Genomic DNA, 26709 nt, shown 5'->3' on the forward strand with positions numbered 1-26709 from the left:
TTTTTGCATATATTATCCTAGAGTATTTACTAATAAAACTATTTCATCTAAAACATTGTGTTCATCTTTTGAAGAAAGATAAGTGAAAGACCCCAAATACGGTAGTCATGGAATGGGAAGGGGGGAAACTGGATTGGATGATGGCTTGAGTTCTGTTATGTGGAATTGGGCTAAAGCATCAGGAAATATACTGTGTATATTGAGTCACATGTAGCCAAGAGAATACTGTCCGTGCTAACTACCACATTCTGCCAAAGCCACAACCTTGTACACTGAGGGTCAACCATAAAAAATACTCTCTGCTATCCCAGTAAAGTGGGTTATCCTGAGAGTATCTGTCCCATTCGAAGGGAGCAGACACATTTCAACCCTGTTATTGCCAAGATGAAGTGGAGAATCCAGAAAAAAAAAATAACAGCCATTTTAGAGAGAACAATATCTTTAAGAATGTAAAACTTTCTGATTTTTAAATGATGGTATCTTGGCCGGGCGGTGGTGGCTCATGCCTTTAATCCCAGCACTCAGGAGGCAGAGGCAGATGAGTTGCTGTGAGTTTGAGGCCAGCCAGGTCTATAAGAGCTAGTTCCAGGACAACTAGAGTGGTTACACAGAGAAACTCTGTCTTGAAAAAAAATGGTGGTATCTTTTTAGTCTTCTAATTATCTAATGTATAATACATATGACACAAACTGCTCTCTGAATAAGCACAAACCACCACTTTCCATCTTTGGCACATAACCAGACCTATGAGTGTCACAACTCATTTATTTCCTTCTGTAACATCTTTACCACAGAACACAATTTCATAAAGATTCACTCTGAATCAGTGGGAATGGGGAATGCATTTGTAATCTCTGTTCACAGGCAAATCTTAGATCTAGATACCTGCTCTACCTCCCTCACATTAACTTGAATGTCTGATTTTCATTTTAGTTGACATATTATTGCATCTTAAACCCCGCAATTTGATGTGGTAGACAAAAATTATCAAGCTTTCCGAAATGCAGAGAAACATCTAGGATCTTTCAAACTTGTAGCTTTGGGTTTCTTGGTCCAAAGGGGAAAATCAATACACGATGACCACAGTATTCAATGCATTCTTGTTCAGATATTGTGAATAGAACGTAAGGTCTGAAAAACTTCAAATACATCAAATGTCCCTTCCCATCCAAGAAGTTAGGGGTCAAGAGAATTTAAATGTTATCTGAGACGAACCACTTTCAACACCCGACTCTGTGAAAATACTTTGAGAGATTAAATTTTCACACCTTTGCATCAAATAGTCCACCCCTTCATAATAGGTATTCTAATGTGTACAAGAGACAATAAAACCAGCATGTATTATGTATTAAGCATTAAGGCGGGTGGTCGCTGTGCTTATTTATTTCATTATTTAACCAATATTTTTCGGCATTTGCCACAGGTTAGATACTACCCAATAAAAGCAATAACTTTTAGACAAAATTTATCAGTTGGTTTATGGTAAAATGAACTTGAGCCTATCAAACCAGATTCTGCTAATTTCACAGATTCTTGAATCTGTTTCTGGTATCTCCTACGATACCACTGACAGGTGACCTGGATTAATAGAATAACCAGTTGCCTTGGTCTTAAATAGAGAAAGTGTTCAAAGTTCTTTTGCAATCTTCAGTGGCTTTTTTCCCTTAATTTTCCTTCCTAGATAATGACAAAATTTAAGTCATATTCCATGGCCTGTGGGTTGAAGTCTAACACTTCTTGGAAGGTTATACCTAAATCAAGTGCTTCCCAACCATAACTGTACATTAGATAATATATATTAGACAACAACTTATTAGACATGTTTTTTTAAATATGGATCATGTCCTACCACAGGCCAAGATGGGGAGAGGGACCCAAGTATCTGTGCTGTGAGGCCCCTTTGTGGTTTAAAGCATGTCATCAGTGTGGAGAGTCCTTGATCTGTGGAAATTCTATGGGTTTCCAAGGCCATTGTGAGTATTATTCCATGAAATACTCATGAACACGAGCTGAAAAATCAGTACCTCTTTCTCTTCAGGCATCTTCTGCATCCAGACACCTCTCAGATCCAGCATATACACTCCGTATAACTTGACGGTTCCTTTACATCTTGCTTGGTTCATATCAACAATCCCACTTGAGCCTCACTAAGCCTCTCTGGCTTACTAATTTTACTAAGAAACTGAGGCTGAGGAAAAAAAAAATAATCATCTTGACTGTATCACGAGCTGAGCCCAAAGCAAGAACCTGGTCTTTGAATTTGGGGTAGCTTTTGCTTTGCTATCTCACAATCCATGCTGGTAGTACCTGCTCAAGGATACACATGACCATAGCATCCTGGGCTTGATGAAATGTCTATGATGAGAGCAGCTAACACATACTGGGCACTGACCACAGGCTAGACCATACCAACCAAGTCTTAGACATAAAAAATGCAGTCAGAAGTGTATCTAATACAAGGAAGTAGAAATTCTCAGTTTCAAAATATAGGCTAAAACTAGCAATGAATAAAACTGGCAGAGCCAGGCTCTGAATCGATACCCCCTTCACATGAGATCCCTCATTCAAAGCATGCTCTCAGGCTCCTGGTGTAGGGATGCATAGCTCATCAGTTATAGCTGTGTTGTGGTGGTGGTGGTGGTGGTGGTATTGGTGACTTACTGAGAGCATTTTACAAAACCAACTTCTTCTTTGCACTGCAATGTGTCATTTTGATAAATCATGATAGATATTTTGGGAGTTGGGGTGGGAACAGGCCTAGAGAGTCTGAAACCCGCTATCTAGACCACGGTTATAGATTCAGTTTCAACTCAATACAAAGACAAATGTGTTAACTCCTCTCGGCTTCCATGTGTCTTCGCATCCCAGGCTTTCTCTCTTCGCTCTACCGCATTCCTAACTCTGTCATGTTTATGCTATAAAGGACTGGCAGAAACACCGACCTAAAACACAGAGGCACCGAACTCCCCCCTAAACTCATTTAGGTGTGACTAAAGACTAAACCTAATTGCTCTCGTTCCCTCGCATCTAAAAATCAAACATTGATCATAAATACACTCTCCATTCTATTGGGCCATTAAACCACCCTCCTGTATTATACCTTTTGAAGGTATTCCTAGACTGCAATGAAGTCTGTTGCCTCCCAGCCACGGGCTAAGACTCGCATATGAGCTAATGACTTTGAGTACAGGGGAAGAGTCAGTGTGCATCAGGCCCTCAACGGTGATGGAGAATAGATGTCAGACACTCACGAGCTCTGAGTCTAGCTGTTTGAGTCAAATCTGCGTTTTGGCCCTTCCTAAGCCTGACTTGAGTTTTCCCAATCCGTGCACTGGAAATTATGTTACCTACCTTGGGTACAGATAAAAATAAGACCTAGAGCAATATGAGGCGGTGGGGAGCACCAATGCGAGGCGGTGGGGAACACCAATGCAAGGCAGTAAGGAGCACCAATGCGAGGCGGTGGGGAGCACCAATGCGAGGCAGCGGGGAGCATCAATGCGAGGCGGTGGGGAGCACCAATGCGAGGCGATGGGGAGCACCAATGCAAGGCAGTAAGGAGCACCAATGTGAGGCAGTGGGGAGCACCAATGCGAGGCGGTGGGGAGCACCAATGGGAGGCAGTAGGGAGCACCAATGGGAGGCAGTAGGGAGCACATCCTTTAGCTGTTCTTACTGTGCTTGGTTAAAACTTCTATCCTTTCTTAAAGGCTGTGGAGTGGGCTCAGTCCATTAAGTGACTGCCACGTAAGTATGAGGGACTGAGCTCCAATCTCCCAAAAGTCAGGTATAGCGGTTGTCCCTTGTAATCACAATACTGAGGAGGCAGAGATGGGAGGATCCCTGGGGCTTGCTGACACACCAGCATGCCCAATCGGGTGGTATACAGGTTCAGTAAAGACTCTGCCTCAAAAAAAAAATGGTGTAAAGCATAGAGGAAGACCTCTGATGTCAAGCTATCACCTTCGCATGGATGCACATGCAGGCGTATATGCACACATGCATACATGCAAATGAACAGCACACATATCACACACACACACACACACACACACACACACACACACTTCTTTCTCTCTTCTTCTCTACATCTCCTGGAAAAATACACAGTCAAACCATCCAGAGACTTGTCTTATGCCCTCCTTCATTCAAAAATGTTTGTGGAAAACCTTCTATCTGCCTTACCTTATACATGATCTGGGTGCAAGAGAATAATATAAATGTCATCCTTACCCTCATGAATCATGATAACTACTGTGTATTACAGGAAAGAACAACACCGCCAAACAGTTATGAATAGTGAATAGCGTCAAGGAAAAGCCAGAAGGTTGAGACATTGATCCCTGGGGAGTGACACAAGGGCAGTGACATTTCATCTCAGAAGACCTGAAGTCTGAAAAGGGTTTGTTCACTTGAGGAGTAAAGACGATGCCATCCTGACCATGGAAAGCAATCCCAATGGCTGACAGAAAGTAAGCCGGAAGGGGCTGGAGAGGCGTCTAGAGGGCGCATGGCATGTGATTCACAAGAGACTGGAACGTGAGTGGATGAGTCACGAGTGGCAGACAGGTGCAAAGCTGCTGCCAGCCACGCAGGTCAAAGGACATGGGAACCCAGATGGGTGTGGTAGTCTGGGGTAGTTACGATGAACTTAGCAAACTTTCGTCTGAAAGATGGGAGTTATAATAACAAAAATGTTGGGGAAAGTGAAGGACACGGACTTGTAGTTTCAACTCCATCACATAAACAGCTTGGAAACTAGCTTGCCGATCCACGTCGTGACTATGACTTTCTTTGAACCCAGCACAGAACTAAGTTTTCAAGAGAAACTTCCACCCCCCCCCCAAACTCTGGAGGGACAGCTAAATCCAACAGGTCAACCTAGGATTTGCTTGCTTGGTGAAGTTACCGCTGGAGCCGTGAACTGGTGGGAACGTTGCAATAGTGAACTTGACCAGTCACCGGCAGCTGGTGTGGATGAACCTGAGAGTGCAGGCCTCGAGACCTGTTTCAGGTGGGGAAAAACTACGACATTCTCAAGGTGAATTTGTGAGAAAGATCTTTCCAAGGTCGTAACAGGGAGGTGGATGAACGAGCTCAGCAAAGCATAAGTAGAGTATTCCCTTCAACAAAAGCATGACAAAGCTTTATTTCTGCTGAGGGAAGGGAACTTTCCCATTCTGGTTCCTTTGTGTGCTCCTGTCTTCTCTGAAAGGGAAAACGAACAAACCTAAGAAGCCCCTTCACATCTCAGGGACCAACTTGGGACCTAATCACAAGATTAGATTACAGATGCTTCCCACACCTCTCCTGCCTTGTCATGAGCGTGCCCTCCAGCACATGGCTTCTCAATCTGAGGGTCACAACCCTTTCTTTCACAGGGATCACCTAGGACCATCGGAAAACACAGATATTTATGCTATAATTTGTAACAGTTGCAAAATGACAGTTTTGAAGTAGCGACAAAAATAATCTTACGTTTGAGGGTCACCACAACATGAGGAGCCTGGAGCATTAAGGAGGCAGCATTAGGATGGTCGGGAAACACTGCTCTACTAGAACAAAGCTGGATTCGAACCCACATATTTCAAGACGCAAGTCCTCCCTGGGGAAGCAGAGTAAGGGGAGCTCAAAAGTCTTTCACGTCTTGTCCATGCGTGCAGCTGCTCATCGTCAACACTTGTTTGTTTGTTTGTTTGTTTGTTTGCTGCCCTCTTGGGGAATAGGAGATAGTACTTGCACTGTGGTTTTACTTTGTGTTTTCCCACGAAAGAAAAGGCTCAACCACTTTCTGTCCCACTAAATCTTTCCCTGGAGTGGTCTGCATTTGTCTGATTATGGACTGAGCTTCCAGCCCTCTCTCTCTCCTGTTCTGTCTCTTCTAAGCAGCTGGAGCATAGTGACAGAGCCCAGCAGAACACAGTGGGGAGCATGAAGGTCATCCAAAGCGTTGGTAGTCTGCCTCGAAAGCAATAACCAGGAGCTGGCCTTCAGGGGTCGAACCCACACAACTCCAGGTTGGTCAAGCCCGATTTTGCGCACAAGGAAGTACTAGAATGATTCCTTCATCTTAATGACCGACTTAACTTCAGGCACAACCAGCTTGACGTATGAAAGGCTGGTGCTTCCTGTCTGTTACCGCTTTGAAGGGTGCTCAGCCCTCTGTGAAGTCATCTTCACAGCTCTCGTTTGGCCCACTCGAACGTGTGCACTGTAGCAAACAGTCTTTTAAAACACGAAACTATACTAGAAAACGGGGAGGGAGATTTATAAACATTGAAAACCCCAGCATTTCATGGTCCCGGAAAGCCTTTCTTTATGCATTTACTCTGTAAGCAAAGCCTGAAGTCTTGTACCAAACCTGCAGAATTTGTCTCAGATGGTTCTTACGTGGCTTCATGAATAAATGATACTGATGAATAAAAGCGAGGGGGGAGATGGGAGGGGAAACATCACACATGGGGCCAGAAACAAGTGCAGAAGGAATTCGGGCTGCCTCCGACCCCAGCCTTTGTGGACGGCCTCACCCGAGATCTGTGTCGATATTATTTTGAAATTTAGAGCCTCAACTTGTATGAACATGAATCTGCATGCTGAGTTCTTGCACGCCTCCGTGAAATGGCCAAAAGAACCCGACTGACCCTATTCTTGCATTAAAGCAACGCGCCGGGCAGGGCCTGAAAATAAACCCTCTATGCTTGATTAATTAGGTTTGTAAGTATTGTTTCAGAACCAAACAATATTTCTAAAGATTTCAATAGTTCAAAGATTGCCCTATGGCCGTCTGGCCAATACATCTTCTAACACACACAGTTTACAAGCATTTTTCTTCCCAATGCGTTGTCTTTGGTTGGTGCGACATTGTCTGAGTGCAGGGCTATTTGGGTCAGGGTGGTTTTCTCCTCTGCACAGCAGTGGTGCTGAGCACAGCACTTTGACCATACATCTTCCATGTCATTTCCATCAAAGGCACATGACACTTCCTGGTGACCAATCAGGAGTGGTCCAGCATCCTAACAGAGGGCATATTGGCAAGCCAAGCTTTCTTAATGACAGCCATTGTTCGGGTTCAACAAAAGGGAGGTCCTGAATATTAACATGTGGCCTTGTGTAGAGGTCATCGGTATGGTGCATCCATCATATTTCACAGCTGAGAAAGGGAACTTTATATGTTCCGTCCAAACCTACTGTTGTCTAAACAAATGGAGCGGGCAGACAGCTGACGCCATCCAGGAAAATGGGCTTGAGTGATGACCATCTCTTTATCTATCTTTTCGCTCCTTTTGAAGAAGCAGCAGACACTATGGTGAGGGGTAGTATTTGAGGACTATACCTCGGGGACACAGGGAATTTCAATAACCAGGCAATCCAATTAAAATACCAATTTAAGAACACGTAATCATTAGGCCAAATGGCATCTGCTTCTAACAGGGATAACTCTCTGCTCTGGAAAGAGAAACCCCATTCCAGCATCTTAAAGATGCTCATTGGCAAACACTAATGGGTCAATGTAAAACCTATCAATAAGGTTTTGAGTATTAATATAATTGGAAGAAAAGACTCAGAGTCTAGCCTCATTGGCAAGACTTGTATCATTTAGTTCAAGGTTAAATAAAGTGAACCACAAAGGCTGAACCATGTGGAGCTCCGTGGTGTCTCATGCACTTAGCGGCACATGAAGGACCACAAGATAAACTTCCCTGCTTGTCAATCTTGGTTAGAGAAAGTTCTCTGTTTAGTAGCAGGAATACGGTGATGGCTACTGCGTGTTTAAAAATAAAAGTTTATTGCCTCTGAAAGATGTGGGGTGAAACATATGATGACCAGAGAGATTAATGAATAAGAACGGACGTCTCCTTTCTCCCTCTGGCTGTGCTAACATGGGAGGGGGGAGGGGCGCAGAAGAAAGCAGGAGAGAGCAGGTCCCTTTCGGTTCCACAGGGAATGAATATCGTGCCCTGGCTGTCAGGCACCCCTTTCCATCTGGAATGTTCTCCCCAGTCCTTTCCTCCTCTTCTAGTCCTCTTGGCCTTCTTTTCCCATTTGGATCCATCTGCTGCGCGTTCTCATGGCTCCCTGAATTTGCTTGATCCAGACTCTCAATTTGAAAGTGTTTGTTGATGATCCTGCCATTCACAGCCACTCCAGGCTCCAAGGGAAGAGAGGCGGAATGTCTGCTTGATCACTGCGCATGCTCTATGATCACTGCGCATGCTCTATGATCACTGCGCATGCTCTGGAAACACATGCGTATAAACGGCAAGCTACAAAACTAAAATAAGATCCAAATCTGACTTGAGCACTTGTTGACTTAAAATGAGTCTCTTCTTTTCATCCTTTCCTATTTTATTTTTAGGCAGGGTCTCTCTATATAGCTTCAAGTTTTCCATCCTCCTGCCTCAACCTCCCAAGTGCTGGGGTTACAGGTGCATACCCTCGCACTTGGGACGACACACAATACATTTCTGTAAAATGACAGAAATTCTCAGACACACGAATCACAGCACTTTGCACTTATTATCCTGCAAAGAAGGAATTAAGGTCTCATACCGGGTGCACGCTGTTCTTTCAGAACAAGGCCTTTGATAGGGGTTCAAGGCAATTTTCTGGCCCGCAAATTAACACGGGAGGTAAAGGCGCTCACCTACACACCCCAGGACTCACACGGTAGAAGGAAAGGACTGACCCTAGAAAGTTGTGTCAAAATCTACAGAGAGGAGATAGGGAGGAAAGGAGAGGGAAGAAGGGGAGGAAGGAGGGATGGAGTGAAGGAGCAGACACCATAAGGGACACTTCCTAAGAAAATTAGTCATATATTTTGAGAAATAATTTGGGAAAGTCTGTCCCTGATATAGATGTGTGCATATGTGTGTGTATATATATGTGTGTGTGTGTGTGTGTGTGTGTGTATAGGTGTGTGTTTTAATATATATATGCCTGTCCAAACACCAATCCACTTGTCTTATTCTATAACCTTTTCTGCACTCAGAAAACACTCCACCTAAAACAGTTTTGCTCTTCAAGGCCAGAGGTCAGCACCAAGTCTTCTAAGCAACCCCAGCCTGTGCACAGGCTCACACCCATCTCCCTGTCTTCCAAACGTCTCTTTGGAAAAACTTCATGGCACACACTGTAACTTTAACAAGTATTTCTTTTGTTTAAAAAAAAAAAGGCAAGCTGCTAAAGGAAAGAATATTCATCTTTATCCTCTTCTGAGTCTAACAGGGAGCCCAGTGTGCTGCTGCAGTCTGTGAACTCTCAATAGATAGCGATTAAATCCATGAACATACAAAACAGCCATTCTAAATTTTCAAGCAATTATCTTAAAATACATACGAAATGCTACATTACACTCCACTGTGATCACGTTTCCTTCTTTCTGCTCCCCCACTCCATCCAAGATCTGTGATCCTACAATTCTGAAGGTTTGAAAGGGAAGCCTTCCTGTTCCTAGATCTTTCTCTTTTCTAACCACACGGGGGAAAAAGCTCCAAGATGGTACCCTATTCTTGGGCCGTAGCTAATTGGTACAGGCTCATGTAACGTGAGCCACAGTTGGCCAATCAGATTCCTTCAGTGGGCTTCTGTTCTTAGGGCCTCAAAGGCCATATCTTTATAGAGTTTTATAAAGTTAGATGTTGACATAGACTCGGGGCCAAATTTTAGGTCTATATTGAGAAGACTACAATGAAGAAATACAACAAGCAATAAGAAACAACAGAGAGCCCTGGGCATTCAAAAGACTCTAGGTCAGATCTTCCCTGGAGTTCCACCGTCTTCCAAATCCCATGTGTGTTAGCTCTGTGTGCCACCCTCTTCCCTTTGACTAACACCATTCAGACCGACTCCATGATGTCCAATCAAACATAGTTTTTAATAAAACCGCATCAGATTTGCCACTACCGTATCTGTGAGCTTGGTCTCCAGTCCACAGATGTCTTCTCATGCACACGCTGTTGGGCTACACTGTGCCCTTGCTAAAACGGATGGCTAGGAGACGCATCCTAGATAAACAGTAAGGACACGCTCATAAATCTGACTCCGTGCTTCACACCTCTGGCTGAATTCAGAAGGCAGCGTGATACTGACCAGGCCCCAGGTGAAGATAACATGCAATCACGTGTTTGCTATTGATTCCTAAGACCAGTGCTCAGTTCTGCTCTATCTGCCCCATTCTACAGATGGCAAAGAAATAGATTTCGAGGAATTAAGTTACTTGTTTAAGGTTGCCCAATGCTATGGTAGAAGGAATCTTGTACTCTCAGCATAAGATAGACAAAATGCTGTTTTCCAGTCTACGGGTACATATTAATTCCCCAAGCCTCTCCCAAATTCTGACCCTTTCCTATTCCACCCTTCCCCTAGTAGCTGAACCCTATAGCCCTCCTTCTCATCTAGAGCAGGCCCCTATCCTCTCTGCCTCTGTTTCTCATCAAAAAGAAAGACAGAAATAGTTATTCCGTTCATCCAGCAAAAAGGAAATTAATGGTTGATTAGATGCCTGTTCAACACAATGAGAAGAAAAACCAGTCTTCATGGCGAATTATTGAATTAGGGGGGGGCAACTTTCAGTGCCACTATGTCTACACAAAGCCGAGCTCCCCCTAGATGCAGTCCAAAAAAAAAAAAAATAGAGTACAGTGTAGCAACAGAAAAAAATGAAGTCAGTTGGTCAAACAAAAGACGGAGAAACAGATGTCAAGCCCGTAGTGCAGTCCCAGCCCTGGCAGAGCTCACAAGCCTCAAGATGGGGGTAACAAGAAGGCGGTCCCTGACGCTCACACATACACGGGAAAACAGAAACCCAACCGAATATGACAAGCGAAAAGCAGATCCATCAAACTGTTTGTGCCGAGGTGTGCGTTCCTCTTCCCACTGCTACTTCTATTTCATTTTCAAAACCCAAGTTTAAGATCAAAATCAAGAATAAACAAAGACCGTGAAAAGCTATCAAGATACCTTCCCAGGCCAGGATGTTAAAAAGACACCGTTCTGTCGATAAGTCAGGCACACGACATATTACGATGTAGTCTTTCAACATGCCTTCGATCAATATTTAGTGAGTTAAATATTACCCTCATTTTCAATGGCACGCAGAGGTGTATTGGGATGCACTTTATCTACACAAGTTCTACATCACAAAACTCATTTGGTGTCTGCGCTGATAGCAGAAACTAGGCAGTTTGCTCTTTGACTCTTTATACATGGCTATTGGGCATAATTCAAGGCATACATACATGCACTGAGTTTTTAGATGATGGCATTTAATATCCTGTATCATTTCTTTGATTTGCGTTTCAGTTATGAGCGACACTGTTAGGCCTAAACACGCAATGAAACTATAGTTTTCATGTGGACCAAGTTAGCTGAGATGCTGACTTCTGCACACTTTCCAGCTCTATTAAGAATGAGAAACAATTTATGAAAATCACAAGTCTTAATAACTCATTAATTTAACTCATGCACCCCATCCCCATGAATCTAAAAAAAAAAAAAAAAAAAAACCAGACCCAGAAGGTAGAAAAAAGGAAATACTCAAGATAAAGTGGAAAGTCCCATTTTGTAAACTGAGTCTCAAGCCCCAGCTGCCACTGACTTCTGTCACCTTAAATACACCTGGGCCATAGGGAACAGTGATGAATACTGTCTTTTTTTAAATGCTCTGCTCATATTTCATTCTTTTCCCTATGTCTTATTTTCAGAGTTACTATTCATTTTCACAAAAATAAGCTTGTGGTTTTACAAGGTTCTCTTCCCAAGTCCCCTCTTTCCTATTACAGCCACAAACTGTCCCAGATAAAATAACTGTCATAAGAAAAATTAGAGAATTCTGTGGAAGAAAACACAACCATGTAAGATGATCTGTGGGCTACACAGCTCCCATTTCTGTGCTCCTTCCAAATGACCCAGTCCATGTAGGCATTAATGAACCTAACATTGGTGTCAAACCGTTTCAAAATAAACCAAATGTTTACAGAAATTATCCCAGAAAACCTGAAGAAAGCGCTAGAGAAAACCATAATCTGGTTAACCAAAAATGAACCGAAATGTGCTTTCCAGAATAGGGGGCTCCCTGTCGTTCAGGGTTGACTTGGAGCAATTACCCAAACAAAACAGTTGGCGCCTGCATTGGTGACAAAATAGTGTTTGAATAAAGTAGAAGGAGACAAATATGCATGAAAATTAAATTTAGGCTCTGGGACTACCCTTTGGGGGCCATAGAAGAGCTGATTGCATGTTCACAGCTGGAATTGGTGTTGGCAGAGAAGGCTTTATTCACTGGTAGAGGGAGGGACTCCCTTCTTGAGTGACATCAGGGTGGCAAAGCAAGGGTGACAGCATGCCACGCATCTGATGCCGACAGAGCTGGAGGCCCTGGCCCCGCACAGCTTGGATCTGGCAGCAAACTGGAGTTTTCTCCATTGAGAAATCAAAGCTGTTTACAGGGCATGTGTGTGCGCTCCAGTACAGGGTCCTTCCCGCGTTATTACATGCTCATCACATGCAAGGCATTCAGCAACTTTTTTAGTTGGAAGGCTGCAGATCTGAGCCAAGAGGTCAACCAGTAACAGGAAGGGTGAGCCTTGCAAGACCAAAGTGGAAGACTGAAGCTGGGGCTCGGTGGTAGAGCAATGGCCTCACATGCACAAAACCGTGGGTTCAATGCTTAGCATTGGAAGCAACACACACAAACACACACACACACACACACACACACACACAAAATCACACAATCACACACCACAGAGCTGAGATCCATAATAAAAGACTGAAACTGTCTTGGGATAAGGTCTCTATAAAGTGTGTGCTCTAATGGGCACCTGACAATTGTCTTCTAGCTTTCTGATGGCAGAATGCAAAATTGGCCCCAATCCTTCACCTTACCGTTGCAAGGTAACACTACCCAATTTTCAGCTAAAATGTTCCCACTTCTTTAACCTGAGTTGGACCTATTATTTGTTTTGCCCAACAGAATATGGCAAAATGATAAGTACTTTCTACAGTGATGCAGATGGACAAACATTGGCCCAGTGAACAGACAACAGTGCCCCAAGGCAAGAAACAATATATGCTGAGTGATGATAGCCAAATTCTCCCCTATCTCCCCACGACAACCCCTGATGGCATGATGGTTCTTCAGAGAGAAACCCAGAGGATGCCATGATGGCGATGTCGGGTTGAAATCATAAAATCTTTGCTGAGTACAAAGATAGTATGCCTTAGAGTCTCACAGAATTGCCTGTCACACAGCTGAGGCTCAGGGCTGCTCATCATTGTGTTCCCAGAAGCAGGATTCCCAGGCATTAGTTCACATAATGGAGAGCTAATAAAACTCACGTTATAAAGAACATAGCTTCATTTCCAAAACACGGAAGTTACAGCACATGTCCCAAAAGTCAAAACTCATCTGTGAAACAGGAACTAAGCAAAGAACACAAATAATCTTCCCCTTTTCAGGTAAAGAGCACAAGCTAGTTTCAAGATTATCTTACTAACTGAAAGCAACTTTTCAGAGTCGGTACTAGAAAAATGTAAGGAGGAAGAAAAGCAAGCATAGAAACTCTTGTATTGTGAGTCCCAGCACCTCTGGGCTTTGGTGAGCTCACGAATTATAAACCAGGGTAGGCTGTCTCTGTAAGGTCAGGCCCAGAGACTAATTTAACTGTCAGTCCGTCCATCGCCCAGCAGTGTTGGCACCTCCTGGACTGGCACCTCAGTGCCCTAACTTCAAGTGCTGCTTCTTAACCATAATCCAAGCTGCTGGGTGTGAACAGCTTCGTCTTGATGAGCAACTGGTATTCTTGATGCCCCAAAATGCCCAGTTCAACTCTGCCCCTCCTTTCATTCTTGTCTTTCCCAGCAATGAAAAGTCCCCCCAAAGTCCTGCCTGTATCACCTACGCAGTGTTCCTACTCCTTTGTGCTCCACTGCATCAAACCCACTGGTGAAGGAAAAATAAATAAATAAAAGAACTCCCAGGAGCTCTCTGTGGGAGCTTTGAGGATCCCGAATTGAACCCAGCGCTTATCTTAACTTGCCTATGAGAGATTTACAAGCCAGAATAGAACAAACAAGGAGTAATTTAAATTTTAATTTAAACCCTTGTCTATTTTCTTATCCCTTATCAAACTGGCAGCATTTTGCCTTCTGACAATGAACAAGTGTCACTGGCGCAGGCCAGACCCTACCCACAACCCAGGAATCCCTTTCATCTAAACCCCTGATCCCTTCAATAAACAAAATACGAAAAGGCAGTCAAAATTACGCTGTGCCTTTATAAAGGAAGGCAGGGAAATCCTCGGAATACAATTCCCTCCTTGTTATTCTCCAATGCCATGTGACTTGGAGTCATTCTGAAGGTCCCAGCCATGACTTCCCCAGCGTTCCCAGCCTGGCCCATCTGTTCTCCGAGGGCCACATGAATGGCAGATGTCAAGAGAGCCGAAACTGTGCAAACTGCCCAAAGGAATAACTCGGCCAACTCCCCTCTGCCTCTACGGCTTCAGAGGCTGCTGCCGAGCCAACCACCATATGGCGAACAATTAGTTTTCCGACCCCACTCAAGAAAGATGTCCACTTCATTGCCAAGCCTTAGCAATACATGAGTTAACAAGCAGCGGGTACTGAATGCCTATACATTCACAAGTTAGGAATCTTCTTTCCCTTTTTCCTCTTTTTTTTCCCCCTTTCTTGGCCTCAAGTTCTGGCCACTTTTGCTTTGATCCCCTTTAAAAAGGTAACAGCACCCAAAGCATTTAGGAGCAAACTGTTATTTTCTTTCTTTTTTTATTTTCTTACTTATTTTTGAAATTCTGCAACTCAACAGGAAATGGATAGTCACAACTGTCTTCCTTTTACTTGTCTTTTTAAAAATGATAAATTCAAAAAATATAAAAATCCTTGAGCTAGGGAATTGCCATTTATGTGCAAGGGATTCATATACAATAATGAATCATAATATACTCTGTGACCAAACAGGATGTATTTATTTGGCTTCCTTAAAGAACCCTTAACCTCCTCTCTATACACAGAAATGTAGATGTCCAGTGTGAAAATCAAGGACCCCATCAGTTCACTGCCCCCAAGAGTATTCAGTGTCTCCCTGCCTTAGGGATAGTGTTCATAGGATGTCATTCACAGAATGTGATTGTTTCCAAACCATGATCAACTATGGAAAGATCAACATGTAACTTTAAAAGCATATATACTCCCCCACTTCCATGCTGCAAGATGAAAACAGACGTATTTATATCCATTTTTTACTTGTCTGTGCATGGAGCCCTGACGGCCCACGTCGCTCCCATTTTGAGGCTGACTGCTTTCTGACCATGACCTGCACATTCTCTGCATGCAGACACACGAATCCCAGGAATAAAACCAGACAGAATTAAAATGTTCCCCGACGCAGGTCTCAGAGAACCCAGCCATGGATCAGTGGTTCTCAAGCATCTTTGGTTTGCAGATCACCATACCACAGCAGACGCCACCTCCAAAGGTCCTCCCCCAACTATTTGTGGCTGAAAAGAAAATGTTTTCTCTGAATAAACCAAAGGAGGGCTGCCAGCTTGATGAGAGAGATAAAAATCCTACAGAAAATGGGAATTGGAGCCAGACACAATAACTTTTCTTTCTTTTTTTCTTTCCTTTCTTTCTTTTTCTTTCTTTCTTCTTCCTTCCTTCCTTCCTTTTGTATTTCTAACAATCAAAATAATATCCCTAGGACTTAATGCCCCTGGGAATAGACCACTTCTGCCTCCCACACTCTCTTCTCAGTACCTAAAGCTCGGTACCAGCTGCATGAGTTCATTGAGCAAATATTTCAATGTTGAATATTGTAAGCAGTAGCCTAGGAATTGGGTTATTTTTTTCTATGTTTGTTTGATAACCTTAGCTGGAAGGAATTATTAGCTGATATTGAACATAGCACCCCATGTTACCATCAATTCCAACTAATTATTATCCCTGTACTCACAGTCTGTCTAAAATTACTAGGCAAGTATGTTTCGTGTGTGGTCAAGAGAAACCTGACCAAGTGTTTCCCCATGTTTCTATCTGGAACACTTGGGAACAACTGCACAATGATGAAATTACACCTCCCACTGCAGTCTAAAGTTTGCATCATTCAAAATCTCTCCTTTACCTCTCCTCCCCCATCTCGGTCTCTCCATCCCTGTCCCTTCCTATTCACAGAGAGCAGAAGAAGGGAGAAAGGCTCCCTCATTTCCAGCAGTGGGAGGGTTAAAAATCAAAGTTCTACCAACTACCCGATGACATGCACAGTGGTCATCTACAAAAGGTGGCCGCTTCTGGGTCAGAATCAATGAATATATTCTCAGAGCATCAAATTTATTTAGTCCCGGGGATCACAAGAACTTTAGAGTTTAAGGAATTATTAATAAACAACATTTGGAACCAGGCATGATAGTTCTACGCCTGTAATCTCAGACCTATAGAGGCTAAGGTAGGAGGGTCACTAAGAGCCAGTCTGGGTACAAGGTAAGTTCCAGGCCAACATGGGTAAAATAAACCATGCCTGGAAAAAAATATATATGAAAAGACACTACCTTGGGGTCTAAGAGTCCTTGAATAACATAATATTTGTATTTTATGAAGATGAGTGAATGTTCATGTCTGCTGCCCTCAGAGAAAAGGGCATCGGATCTCCTGGAACCAGAGTTACAGACGGTTGTGAAGCAGGTGTGGCTGTGTCTACTTGTAAATCCAGTGCTGAAGAGGAGAAAACAGTCAGATCCCTGGAACTCACTGGCCGGTCAGCCTACTCCGTGGTTCCAGATCAATTGAAAATCTTGCCTCAAAAAAAGAAAAGAACATGGCTCCAATGGAGTAACTTTCAGAGGATTCCCCTGGCCTTTACATACAGGCTCTTGCAGCTACACATATGTGCGCACACACAGAGGCATATACCTAGAAGATAAAAAAACAAAATTCTATGAAATATGTAACAGCGAGCCAGCTCTAGCCAGGATGGTCAGGGAGGGTGAAAATGAAGGGAAGACAGAAAAGAGGCGCCGATCCAGATGTCGCGCAGTGAATGACTAAGCACGAAAGTGGAATGTGACTCAGCAAAGCAAAGAGATGAATTCACAATTTGAGTAAGAGGTTGGATGGCTCTCAATACACGGGATGAACTAGGTCACTCACAAAAGGAGTGGATCTACCTGCACGACATTCTTAAAGTGATCAAAAGCTCAGTGACAGGAACCAGACTGAAGAAGTGAGAAGGAAATGGAGGCTCCGTGGGAGCTTTTACGGGGAGCTGCCCTGTACCCTGATTATAGGGAGGGTTCCACGAATCTGCCTGGGTGTTAAACTCAGAACTGTCTGCCAACAGAGTCAATGTTACCAGTTGCCGGTTAAAAACAAAATAAAAAATGGTGTCAAAAAAAAAAATATATATATACACATATAAACAAGGTCAAGAGTAGGAGACAGTAATTGCAAATATTCAGCGCTTGATAAAGAATTCATTTCCACAATGAAGATCTGTCAAAACTCAACAATAAGAAAAAAATAAACAGGCACCAAAGAAGGTTGCACGGGTATCAGATTAGCATGTGAAAGGATTCTCTACGTTCCTGTCATCAACATGCAAATTAAAACCACCTGCTCTGACTGTCGCACTCCTCAATAGTTGGAAAATGAAAATATATATATTCATATAAAGACTTGGAGCACAAATAACCTCAGCCTCATTTGTCTTAGCCCGAATGGAGACAACTCAAGTGTCCCTAAACGAGGGAGTTAATGAACACGTGGCAGAGGGCCATTCAGTGGATTGGTGAGTAGTAGTCCAAGATGCAATGAACTTTGGATACAGGAAGAAAAAAAACAAAAAAGCAGCCAGTACCTCTCACCGCCTGACAAAAGAGAACATATTCTATATTCTACTGTTTTAAAATCTTGAAAAGGGGGAACTGTTCTGTGACAGAAACCGGCGGTGAACACTTAGAAAGCTTTTCTATTGCTGCGATAAAACACCGTGGCCAGAAGAGCATTCTATTTGGTCATACAGTTCCAGAAAGATAAGTGTCCGTCACAGCTCAGAGGCATGACTGCAGGCAGGCATGGTGACAGGTACAGCAACCTAGGAGTTCATATGTTCAATAGCAAGCACAATGCGGGGATAGCATACGGGGGATAGCACAGCCTTTAAAACCTTAATGACAACTACTGATAGCATGCTTCCTCCAGCAAGGCCGCACAGCCTAAACCCACCAAAACAGCACTACTAATGGTGGACTAAGCATTCACACACCCAAGTCTGTGGGGGGATGTTCTAACTCAAACTACCACATGGTCTGCTCCTTGGCTCTCATGGGCTCACGACCGCGCCATGATACAAAATGCATTTACTCCAATTCCAAACTTCCCCACACTCTTCCGGCAGAAACACTGTGGAAAAGTCCAAAGTCTCTTCTGCTATCCCAGGCAATCTCTTCATTGTATATTTTACTATTCCAAAGGAGAGGCATGGGAACATGTCAAGAAAACACTGAATCAAAGCAAGAGATAAACCCTGGAGGGTAAATCTCAAATCTGTAGCTCCGTGGTATCAAAGAGCTCAGGTAACTCTACTCTACCATCTTGGGTGACATCTCTTTCTTAGGGTGGTTCAGAGCTGCCAGGATCATGACTCTGGCATTGTCGATATCTCGAGGTCTTCAACACAACCAGGTTTTACTTTCGTAACGTCAGGTAACTTCCAGAGTCTCTTGCCCTCTCACGCCCTTCATGTAGGAATTACGTTGCCACACGGTGTGTGAGCACAGAGGCCTCCGAAATGATAGAGATTCTGTAGTCCCTTGATTCTTGTATCCTGCAGGAGTCTAGAAGCAGCTTCATGTAGACAATGCTGTCAAGCTCAGCCACCAGCCTGGGATGAGCCTTGGCTCGCTTGCATCACATCTACAGCAACTTTTGTCTATCGTTGTGTTAGAAGGACACTAAAGTCCTTAGGCCTCTTAGCTCGGAGGAGGTTTTTCTCTGGGGGACCCCTCCCTTATTCCACTGCAGACTGGAACTCAGGTCTTGGTCACAGTGTTAAGTTCTTGGTGCTTTTTTTCTCTTTAACCTCTATATTTTGTATGTCTTTCTACCCCACTCATTTTTCCCATTATAAACCTCCACACCAGTCATTAATAATAACTCACACCGCAGATGCGATATCTTGAGTCTGTGCTATCTTGTAATTACCTCCATCAAAGAAATCAACTCATTACTTCTCAATTTAACTCAGGCAAGTTCTTAGGTCAAGGGCAGAAAGCAGCGAGAGTGTTGGCCAACTTATCATTGGAATGACCTCTAGATCAGATACTAATGTCGTTCCCCTGCAAGCTCTCTTAATCTGAGCCTCGACATTACACATGCCCTTCAGCACGGCCTTTCAGTCTGCTACTGAGACGGCCAATTAAACTTTACTCAGCCACGTTTCTAATCCAGCGTCTCAAAGTCTCACATGCCTCCAAAAAGACAACCAGCTTAGGCTTGTCATAGCAATGGCCCACTCTTTGACACCAACGTCTATGCTGCTTTGCTGTTGCTATGATAAAATTATGTCATGACCTGAAGCAGCTTATTGGAAGAAGAGTTCATTTGGGATTGTGATTCAAGAAGAATAAAGTATCAATCACAACTTGGAGACGTGACAGCTGGATCAGCAAGCAGAGCATATATATCTTCAACAGAAAGCAAGAAGCAGAGTGTGTTAGGAATGGCACACGGCTTTCAACACCTCAAAGCCTCCCCCCAAATGACCTACTTCCTCCACCAAAGCCACAACTCCTAAACCTACCCAAACACCACCAACTGGGTACCAAATATTCAAAACTCTGAGCCCACAGAAGTCATTCTCACTCAAACCAACACAGACATGCAATCAATATCGCATACACACATATAATTTTATATATCACTATTACATATAGCATTGACTTTGTCTACTTCCCTGTCTGTGGGACGCTCATACAGTTGACAAAATATTGTTCTTGACTATATTTTGGGGCCATTTAGAGAAAGGAGTAGTGGTAGCATCAACCGACTAAGGAAAGAAACAGTGGAATGAAACCACCATCCTTCTCCCAATTTGTTGAGAACAAAATAAGAAAAAGATATAGAAAGGGGAGGGGGAAAGGCTCATTACCATCTTCTGGCTTAGGACACTGGAGTCCCCGGTTCTTTGGCTGTTGGAACTCTGTATATACCAGTGGCCTCTCCTGCCCTGTGGGCTCAGTCTTTTACAGACCAGGCAGTGATGACACACACCTTTAATCCCAGTAGCCACACTAACTTGCCACAGAAACCAGGCGGTAGTGGTGCACACCTTTAACCCCAGAACTAGAGAGGATTATAAACCACGGGGAGACAGCTCTCAGTCTTGTTCTGAGATTCCTGGAGGCAGGACCACCATGCCATTTTGGACTGAAGTCAAGCCAGTAGCTGGCTACTTTGCTTTTTGGACCTTCGGGTTGCGCCTCAATTTATGTCTCTAAGTTTTTATTAATCGTGCTTCGGTTACGAAGACATTTGATTCTGCCCTAGAATCCTCAGTGTGGCTTCCTGTGTGGCACTCCTACAGAACACACATGCGTCCCGTGACTTGATGGCCCTCAGCAGGATGAACCCCTCAGGAGGCTCCCTCCCTAGGCCCAGACCCTCAAAGCGAATGGTCTTGTCAAGTCTGTTAGAATGCTAGATCTTTATCTTAACACGGGTAGAGGTTAAAGCAAACACTAGTTCATGTGGCATTGATCAATAAAGGCACGTTTCAAACAATAGAAAACAAATTGCATTCTGCTAACGTGCACAGGGTTGATGGTGCAGAAGCAGGAAGAAGGAATTCACTGTTACAGAACCAACTGAGGAGCAACACGGAGCAACCCACGTTGGCCTTCAGAGCTCAGTCTCTACGATAGTCTTCAGTGAAGCACTGACATGGCAAACATTCCTGAAACCCAGCAGGACCCAGAGGAAGTTTACCACTGGGAAAGCAAAACGAATGCCTAGCCATTGTTTCTGGGTTTAACCTCTTCCTTCTTCCGAAAATCAAAGTCTGAGAGACACCCTACACTGCACTAGAAGAGGCGTTTATTAAAAATGAGTTCTGTCTCCGTCTGTTTTCTATTGTCACAATACTAGCGCAAATTGGGTGATTCATTTAAAATGTTTGCTCCAGTACCTGACAGGCAAGAGAGAGATAGGCCAAGAGTGGAGTAGAGTGAATGAGACCAACTATTAACTAGTGCAGGTGGTGCTGCTTCTGGGCGATCTTTGGCTTCAGCTTCCTTCATACTGGACCATGACCTCTAAGATGAAAATAATGATAACAATAAAATCAATCCTTTGCCCCCCCCCAAGTTGTTTTTGGTCAGTGTTTTGCTACAGTAACAGAAAACAGACAGGAGCAGGGATCTAGGAGCTGGAGTGAGGAACAGTCTTAAGCCACCCAATGTGAGTGATGAGAACTGAACTCTGGCCTTCTGCAAAAAGTGGTGAGGGTTCTGAGCCCCTGGGTCATTTCTCCAGATCCCTGGAAGTTTCTTAAGTCTTACAACTTGCAATCTCATACGTGGGAGTAGACATGTAAGAGAAATGACATTAGATACAGAGAATTTCACAGCGGATAAGTAGATTGATGCTGTCCACTGTCCTTAAACAAAGCATGCTGGCATACAGGCCATGTTTTAGAAAGACAGATACATAAAAGAGCTTATAAATCCTACACTAGATATTCCTTTGCTGAAAAGCCATGCATTGTGCTTGCTGTCTTGCAACCGATGCTTAAGAGGAGTGTGCCTGCCTGGCTCCACGAGAAGGCGAAAGGATCTTATGCTCAGATGCCACTGTGGGCCCACGTTTTATGGCCCAGGTGAGGCTGCACTCTGTCACACCACTGTTCCTGAAGCTTTATAAGGTGTGCAAGGACCTGACGAGCCAAGCTTAAACAAACAGGCTGCAGACCGGAAGGCTTGCCACTCAGTTCTGACCCAGTGAGGCTCTGACTGCCCCTGAATCATTGTTTTATCAAAAAATGGGGACAATTGATAACATGACTTCGCCATAGGGTCTCCATGAAGATTAAAATGATAGCTAGCATGCAGTTATGTTCAGTGAGTGTCGGTGACTGCTCTCATCTAATTAAACACAGTCTAGCGGATCCTACCCCGGAGAACACAGCGGTATGAGTCTACGAAAGTGAAGCCCACTAAACATTGTCAAGGCAAACACCCCTAGCCAAGCCCTGTCTTCCTCTACCTCTCCCCGTGGCGGATGCCCTTCTTCCGGCCTCCGTTCTTATTTGTGATGGAAAGAACTTCAGTGAGCCACTTTACACTCAGCCCAAGACAGAACAGAAGCCCCCAGAGACATCCTAAACAATCTGCAAGTCATAGCGGCCAGTGGCCCTGCAGGCCCAACCAAGAGTTTTACACGCTAGGAAATTCAGAGTCCATCTTCCCGAGGGGTGGACCAACAGGCCAACTGGCATGCTCCTCCTCACAGAATGCTGTGCCTTTTGTCCCCACAGGGTTTCACAGAATTCAAAACCAGAGTCGGGGGAGGAGGCGTGAGCACAAAGGCCAGGAGGCAGCGCTGAGCGAAGGCCGCTGTGTGTTATTAATCCGTGTGATTAAGCCGGCATGCTAAGGAGGGCTGCGGAATCAAACCCCGCGTGGTTTTGATCCACACGGATTAGAAGACATTGCGGCTTTCGCTTGCCAGTGCCCGGTTCGCTTTGTGTGTGTGTTTCATTCTTCAGACTCCGCCGGGCACAAAGGCGAGAGAGCATTCACAAGGGCACAAGCACTTTGACAAATGTCCCCGTCTCCCCTCCCTTTCTGGGACACACTTCCTGAATTTCCCAAGAGCTAAGCCCTGGGTTTGTATTTGCATCATTTCCACCCAAAAGCTGAGCTACTGGGAGCTGCCCCGCCCCCAGATGCAGATGTCTGTCAACCCATGAGAGGTAGTTTTACACCAAGAGGTACCAGAAAGTGGGGAGAAGGGGTACAGACATATTCCCGGTCCCAGTGGGAACCAACCCTCTGGAGTGAGCAACCCCAAAGATCCCCCACCAGAATCTGAGCATGTTCTCACAAGCTCAGGAGAGTAGAATGGATGCTCTCAGCTGTACCAAAGAAAAAGCAAGACATCTTCGGAGAAAGAGAAGAGGTCAGCAAGAGAGAAACTGCCGGGCTGTGCCTCCTCCTGCCAGCTACTGCGTGATTCTGACGTAGATGTGCAGACCAGCTAAGATACAAAGCAAAATGACAGGAGTAAAGCGGGAACTTTTCTAAGGAATCACTGTGGTCTGAGCCAGAGGGGTCACCAAGATTTGAGACTTTTGCAGAGAATGAATTTAGCTGAGACCTTTATCAGTGCTATGTGGACCGATTGGTGACTATGACGGGAAACACAGAAAACTTCCCCAAACCTGTGGATACAAGGGCCATGCCTGGCTCTGAGTTCTAGGAAGAAATGAGGGCTCCAGGCTAACAAGGTCCCAGATCTCCATCTTCCTTTTCCTCTCCCCGTCATTCCATTTTCTCTACACTCTGGCTCCTCACCCTACTGCACAGACAGAGGTGAACAGCCGGAACGGTGCCTCTTGGGTGACATTCTGTGGCCACCAGTCAACATCAATGGACAGAGCTCATCAGGAAGCTGGGTGCTTTGGTGATCTCCTTATGGAATAAACTGGGAGACTTTATTCATAGTTTTTTCCTTAGTGCTGCCCCCAGTGTCCAGTGCTTCTGCTTACTATTGAGCAGTTATTTGCTTACTAACACTGTTGAACGGCATCTTAGGAACCCATCTCAGCCAGAAACCACAGCCTTTCAATGAAGTCCCATCGCACTCACTGAAGAGATGTTTATCTGTATGAGCCCCACTGGAATTCCCAATACTGGAGAGCACCTGGTCTGTGACAGCCCTGAACCAGTGACCTCTAAGAGCGTGGTCACGTGTCTACATCTGCGTATGTCTGTGTGTGTGTGTGTGCACACACCTGAGCACGCCGTTCTCGGCATTTCTATCGATTGGGTCCCCTTCTCCACCTCCACCCCCTCACATCCTCACTGCCACTGCATCCCTCTGGCTCCTCTGTGCTTCCTCTGTTGTCTTCCTGTTTTCCACTCCTGCTCCAGTTAGGAGCACACGGCGGTGGTCTCTAAATGTAGCTGGGAAGAGGGACTGTGACTTCAGTGCCGCCATGGAATTTAGGACATTCTTTTTATCTAAAACTCTTCCTCATGGCTGACAAAGCCCTGCCCAACCTCAGCACCATTTGCTTTCATTTCGGCTCACAAACACCTTCCCTTCTCCAGAAGGCATGTCAATCCTCTAAGCCTTCATATATTAACTAGCTCCAAGCCTGCTGTGGACCCTCAGTTGTATAGAAGCTGCTTTAATATAAGATTTACTGAAGTAAAATTTGCATAGTGTATAATTCACTGATTGGCATTGAGCTCTATGCCACATCGAATATGCAGATCTGTAACCATGATCACAATTAAGATCTAAACTAACGTTCCAGTCGCCTCAACAAAGCCTCTTACAAAAAAAAAAAAAAGTCTACATATTATTCATCTGATAGCTGGATAAACCGTGGCCAATGCATGCAATGGGCTAACCCTCACCACTAATACCATAGATCTGAAATGTGTTATAGTTAATGAAGGGAGTTCGATATAGGAAATTGCGTGTCAAAAGATTCTATTGATATGAAAACCTAGGAATGAGAGAACTATGAAGATATTAAATAACCTGTCTGTCATCAGAGTCTGAGGGGCAGGGGCTGATTCCAAAGCCTATGGTCTTGCATTTCCATCTGTCTTTAACTGCTCCTTGAGACAACTGAATCCATCGCTTCCCTAACACCAGTCTCACTAAGGGTCTTCCAGCTCAGATCCCCATCCTGATACAGCACCCAGGACCAATGTGCTGTTCATCTGTTCTAAGGGCTACGTAAAGTCAAGTATGTATCTCAGCTCTAAAGAGTCCCTGATGACTAGTTATCCCCACCCACTGGTGCCCCCTGGTCGTAGCTTACATGAAGACTTCAGGTCACCAAATTTAAGATGGACAGTTAAGCACTTAGAGCCATCAGTGGAAGCCACATAACTCGAATGCAGGGCATTTATCAAACAGTTGCAGCCACAACCTCAGCTCTCAAGATCCTCAGCCACTGAATTTTGAAGTCCTGCATGCTTCAGATGGATATAGTAGTCTTTTTGCTCATCCTCTAAATTTTGAAAAGAATTAGGATGTAGGCATTTGCTTTTATTGATTTACACCAATTGTCTGAAACAGTGAAGAAATGCCTAGTGGAGTCTTTGTCTGATACTAGCTAGAGTGGGATACATCAAAACCCACTTTAATATGTGCTAACAAACCCCTGAAATATGAAATCCTTACTACAGTCGTCTTTTGGTGTCCAAAGGGGACTAGTTCCTGGACTCTTTTTTCACTGGCACCAAAACTTGAGGTTGCCTGTGACCCTTATATAAGAAGGCATAGTACTTGCAAAAAAAAAAAAAAACCCATACAGGGCTTCCCATGCAGTTTAAATCATCTCTGGATTAATGTGATACATGATGATAATATGTATATTATGTAAATACTTCTTAGGCTGTGTCATTTAATATAATGACAAGATTGAAAGGTCTGCATATGTTTACAATAGACCTATTTATCATAGCCATAAACACATTGTGAGCTGTAGTTTGCTCAAACTATGGATATAAAGCCTTGGATAAAGATCTCATCAAAATTATACAACCTAGGGCATTGAAACCATCATAAAACCAACAAAGCCTTTCACTCGCCCTTATATCCAAGCACATGTAAGAAATGGATGGAGCAGCAGCCTGCCTCCACCTTAGGCTTAAAAGCCATCTTCGAGCAAAGACAAGCTAGGTTCAGTCCTGTTTGTGACCAAGCCTCTGTCTTTCCAGGATTGGGCTTGCCCCACCTGTAACCTTAACCACAAATGGTTCTGTATGGCCTGTCTCAGGAACGGCAGCCGTGTCTTTGTTTCCACAGGTTATAAGATCACCTGGGACTACCTTGTTCTGACAACTGCTGTGATTCCCTTACTTTGATCACCTGTTATGTTCTGCTCCTGTAACCCCGCTCATTGCCCCCCACTTGGAAACTTCCTACCCCTGAACTCTAGGAGAGCCTCGTCTCCCCACGTCCAATGTTGACCTTGTGGACCCCACCTTAGATGGAAACAGCCCATGTACACAAATTAAAATCCTCGCTTTAACTGAATGCTTGTTTTAATTAATTTGGCCACAATGGTTTGGTTCTGTGCTCTCTCTCCTCATGTCTTTGGGATGAACACTGATGACACCATCATGTATGCAAATAAGCCAGCAAAAACTTTCAAACATTCAAAATTAATAAAGGAACAGCACACGGATCGAAGCACAATTATAATCTGCCTCATCAATTATTGTAAAAATTATTGCTTTTTCTTAGATAATAAAACCAGTTCCCTTTCAAGCCAGGGAAATACTCCTCAAAATGGGGTCTACCAGTAGTCCCCAACTGCACCATAGTCCGCAGGGAGTGTGCACAGTAGATAAGAACGCAGCTGCAGGGGCTGGAGAGATGGCTCAGAGGTTAAGAGCATTGCCTGCTCTTCCAAAGGTCCTGAGTTCAATTCCCAGCAACCACATGGTGGCTCAC

General features: G+C 44.2%; 1 protein-coding gene across 1 annotated transcript in view; it reads right to left on the reverse strand.

Moving 5' to 3' along the window:
- C24H12orf42 (chromosome 24 C12orf42 homolog) overlaps nt 1-26709 on the reverse strand; it is a 44503-nt gene that overhangs the window by 7159 nt on the left and 10635 nt on the right. The window lies entirely within an intron of this gene.

This window comes from Microtus ochrogaster, chromosome 24, assembly GCF_000317375.1.
Source record: "Microtus ochrogaster isolate Prairie Vole_2 chromosome 24, MicOch1.0, whole genome shotgun sequence".
NCBI classification, from domain to species: Eukaryota; Metazoa; Chordata; class Mammalia; order Rodentia; family Cricetidae; genus Microtus; species Microtus ochrogaster.